The 5,029-nt window shown below is 36.7% G+C and overlaps 1 long non-coding RNA gene across 1 annotated transcript; it reads right to left on the reverse strand.

Annotated features, from left to right (window-relative positions):
* Window positions 1-1,962: 1,962 nt before the first annotated feature.
* LOC120737497 lies at window positions 1,963-3,828 on the reverse strand. The gene is made up of 4 exons (XR_005696751.1): window positions 3,566-3,828; window positions 3,260-3,351; window positions 2,679-2,772; window positions 1,963-2,544 (listed from the first exon to the last, which is right to left on the reverse strand). It is a non-coding gene; the product is annotated as an uncharacterized LOC120737497 (long non-coding RNA).
* Between the last annotated feature and the right edge of the window lie 1,201 nt (window positions 3,829-5,029).

A 5,029-nucleotide genomic window follows, 5' to 3' on the forward strand; every position in this document is an offset into this window, starting at 1 on the left:
GGACTAGACAAAATGAATAATTGTCATTTTGCTCAACTGAGGCACCTCATGTTGTTTTATGACACCAAGCTTGCACACACCACTTGACATCTGCTGATGCAGACTCCAGAGTCAAGTACTTCGGTTCTTCCAGGTTGCTTACCGAAATAATCTTCTTTTGGTTTATTGTGACATCTGCAGACATATCTCCAAAGGTCCTTTCGAATGCACATCTCTTGACAGTGAAAAAACTGAACCAACTTTTCTGCTACTGCCCCAGTCTTTAGTCTTTCCTTCACTTTCTGTGGTCCGATTCCTCCATGCAAAACTGGAGCATTTCACCGCAGTCTGTTTCTGCTGGCGAATCTGGTGAGTCTGTCCAGCCATCAGCTCCATCTACCACTCAACCACCAGATCAACCGCCTGCAGCAGCCATGTCGCCATCACATCCACCACCTGCAACAACCTTCCCAACGACTTTTCAACCGCCTGCTACTCCACTGTCTGGTCCTACACATCCATGCCCACGTCCAGCATGGCCTGCATGCCCACGGTCACCTCCAGCACAGCCTGCTCATCCATCAACCAAACCACACAAACACTGGCGACCTTCCAGACCATCTACCGGGGAGCTTCGCAGCCGCCATTTTCCATGCTGTCGGCCTCTGAACCTGCTTCGCCTGCGCCTCTGCCTCTGGCTTTGTTCTGATCTTTGGGTGGAGAGCGGTTGTAAAGAAAGCATACACCATACACACACACACACACACACACACACACACACACACACACACACACACACACACACACACACACACACACACCGTATACTTAATTAAACATATACTTTAATGTAGAATAAAAGATGACTAACTATTAGCAAAAGCACATACAGATAAACTCTGTCATAGCATTCTTTATCATTTTTAACACATGAGGCTGGATGTTAAGACTTTTTACCCTCTCAGATATAATGAGAGGTATATCAGGAGGGCTTTGTTCTCTTTCAATCCCATCTTTCTCAACAATATACTGTATAATGGTTACTGCAGGACTGCCCTACAGTAGCCTTCCTACCCTCTACCACATGTTCCACTCTCTACTTTGCTTGTGTTTTTGTCGTTGTTTCTGCATATCATGTGAAATTAATTACTTATTATTATAACTTAAAAAATAAAAAACCTTAAAAATTTCATAAATCAATATTAAGGCCGTTGCAAATTCAAAAGAAAAGTGCATTTTATATAAAGCACCTCCCATGACATTTGCATTTCACTGCAAAAACCGTCTATCTAAATATCAGGAAAAATATACTTTGAGAAGATCCAGACAATAATCAAGTGAAATAATTTGCCAGTGCAGTAATATAATTCATGCTTGCCCGCAGTCAGGCTATCTTTTTGTGTGGCAGACATGCTCTGTACCGCCCATGTTTGTACAACAAAAGTGTGAACTGTTACTGCGAGGTCTTGAAATAAGGAGTCACAATAAATTGTTACAACACATAATGTCATCTCAAACAGTGTTTTGGTGATATATGTAAAGTAAGCCATTCTAGGAAAAATTGTTTAATGGATTAAAAAATCCATCTTCAACATCAGTTGTCCAAAATATCCACTAACTCTCCTATGTACATGTCTTGCTTCTCTAACTTTCTCTTAAAAATGCTCAACCCTAGCCTCTGATACACTCACTCACTTTATAACATGTTATAAAAGATATGACAAATGCAGTATCCAGTGCAAGTTGAGTTTGCATGCTGTGGTTGGATTGAGTTCTCAATATTTATCTTCCTGTAAGTGTCATCTAAGACTTGCATCATCAGACAAGTCTGAGAATAACTTTAGATATCTAAAAAAACAAAACAAAGAAAACATATACAAATATGTTTTTTTGATTTAGATATTGGATCAAAGGTCAAAAAGCAAAACAAGAACTGGTGTGGGGGACTGCATGGAAATAAATATCAAAGAAAAACACTGGATAAGAAGGTTCAACATTCAGAAAGTTATTTTATTGTAGACAGACCACATGCCTCCATAAACATGGATTAAGAGAGGTGGCTGTCTCGATTCATTAGCAAGGTAATAGAGCAGTCTGGTTACAACTATAAATATTTTTTTTGACTGACTGGAAGAAGCAAACTTTTTATTATACATTTTTTTAAGCTGATCTTTGAAAAATGTGTCTTCCAGTGCTTTGGACATTGCTGTTTAAGTGCTTTATTTTGCAAAGTTTGAAAGTGATTTGAATTTGAATTCAAATTAATGCAATATTTAATATTTTATTACATAATAACTATTTCCCATCTATAGTTACAATATCATGACCAAAAATCTTAAGGGGGAAATTGGAGACAAAATCCAGTGTTTGTAAGAAATTTACTCTGCTTAATAACTTAGTTTAGAATCTACATCAGCTGTTATGAACTACACAAGTATAGGGTAAATAAATTTGCTGGGGAACGCAACAATCTTTAAATAATCTGTTTCCATCCATCAGCTCTACAAACCACTATAACCACTAATGTTGCAGTAAAACGACATTGGCACTTCTGCACTCAGCATCCTGTAAAGAGAGGAAAAAACCTTTTCACTGATTGTTTGTTTGCTCTTTTACTAAATTACTTTGCACAAAATGATTGGTATGTTTCGAATTAAGGTTAGCATGATATATGCTCCCTGTAGGGAGGCCTCTCGTACCTGCGTTCTCAGTGGTCTTCACGTGAGGTTGAAATACACGTTCATATTTAAGTTGGACATCAGTCATCCCTTGATCTCTCAGGATTGTTTCCAACTAAAAGAAAAACACGATCGAAGAAGATATTTGTTTGACATACTCTCCAGACTTACCATACAGCTTCATACCTGTCTGTGTAACATTAAGATAACTATATAAAACATTTTTAAATCATCAGTTGGACTTATTTGAGTGTTGAATTTAAATATTTAGTAACAGTCTCTATTGTTTTCAAACACAAATGTAAACAGAACATAATGTATTATGTATAAAAATATAATTGACAGTCTTGCTAGACAGCGAGATCTCAGGGATGAGTTCATGATGTTATAAATAACAAAGTGCTTCTGATGTGCTTAATGGAAAATATTACTCTTATTGTATTTTTGACTCTACTGAAGACTTTTTGCATACTGGTATTATTTTTTTGTTGGTAGTTTTGGTTCATTTTGTGTTTACTGTTATTTTATGAACTCTTGCTGCACAACCAGTTTCCCCTGGTGGAACATAAATGAAATCATGACCCTTCAATCTATGTTTGTACCTTCTGTAGGAGTAGACTGGAAGCAGTGGAGTCAGTGAGATCCACATCAGACTGCACCTTCATCTTTATGACCATCTTCTTTAGCTTGAGACCTGCAGAATACAAACCCAGAAATATAATGTCAGCCATTATTAAGACAGTCTTGATGAATGCTCTTACATCCAGGAAAGGTAGAAGAAAGCTGTTGTGTTGATTGCGATCCTTATTATGAATATTATTATTTTTCTATCCAAGTTCTGACACCTAATTAAAAACATCACATTTTTCTTGGAACTCATTTATTACTTTTGTATTTTAGGAACTTACCTCCTTGACACATGAATGTTGCTTTCTGGTTACAGTCAGCTGGTATCCAGCGTCCCTGCTGTGATGCTTCCACAGAAACGCATTTTCCACTATAACTTCCGCCTCTTTTCCAGTACCTGAAGGAGGTCTTTGTTCCATCTGACCAGTACCAGGAATCTTTAAACAGACCGAACCACACTGAGTTGAAAAATGCACCAGTCGCTAAATTCTCCTGTTCTGTATGCACACATGCCAGATCAGTGTGCTTCTGTCTGCACAGATGGCAACTGCTTCAATGCTACCCGAAACTGAACCTCCCCCACCCTCATTCAGATCTGGCATTTGGAAATATCTTGGTTTTCATGTGACGTATGACCCTGATGGTAAGCGCGTCATGGACAAAAGTAAAACAGTATGTTGGATGTGCCACGCAATGCTCAATTACATTGGTGGGAGCTAGTGAATTAGCGCAGTTAGCTCGTTAACGTGTTGACTCCATCCAGCCCCACACACGGGGCGATCCGCGGTAACTCGTTAACGGAGATTTGCCGCATTATGGCGTTAATGTCATTTAAACAAGATTAACGCTGACATCATCCTAGTGCAAAGACAAGTGGAAGCAGACAAAAACAACAAGCAGCATGCTACAAACTTTACCCGAGTAATTTAGACAGCCGTTAGCACATGATTCTCCTTATGGGACCTGATATGTTTAATATGCTGCTGAGAATATAGCCCAGAAGAAGCGTATAGTATAGCTTTTATTTTGGAAAGAGACATTTCTCTGTAATAAACTCTCTTTTCCAAAGATGAGTGATTTCTCGATCAGTTTTTTTTTTATTATTATTTTGTTGTTTCAGCAACATTAAATTTAAAAACTGTACTTTTGAGTTAAAATATATATTTATAATTTTAATAAATGACAAATTAAAAAAGCATGAACATTTTTTTGTATCGAAAAAATATCGAACCGTGACACCAAAGTATCGAACTGAACCGTGAATTTTGTGTATCGTTGCACCCCTAATATATATATATATCTATATATATAGATATATATATATTAATTGCTTAATTCTGATCAGAATACAAGTTTAATTGGTATAACCAGTGTTGGTCAAGTTAGTTGAAAAAAGTAATCAGTAACTAATTACTGATTACTTCCCCAAAAAAGTAATCCCGTTACTTTACTGATTACTTATTTTCGAAAGTAATTAATTACTTAGTTACTTAGTTACTTTTTAAAAACACGATTTACAACCTGAATAGGTGATAAAGCAATAGATCTTTCAGCCCAATTCTACTTTTTCTACATAATCCATCATACAAAATGTAATCAAATGGAAAAGTCTCTTTTTTTTAAAATTGTTTTGTTAGTTTTAATCTTTTAACTTTATGCATCAAGCAAAAATTTAACTCTATGCAACATTCTCTGACTTGAATAAATTAGTTTAATATTTAAACCTATTTTCTACACATTCCAGC

The sequence above is a fragment of the Simochromis diagramma genome, unplaced genomic scaffold (genome assembly GCF_900408965.1).
Source record: "Simochromis diagramma unplaced genomic scaffold, fSimDia1.1 OVJJ01000413.1, whole genome shotgun sequence".
In the NCBI taxonomy this organism is placed as follows: Eukaryota; Metazoa; Chordata; class Actinopteri; order Cichliformes; family Cichlidae; genus Simochromis; species Simochromis diagramma.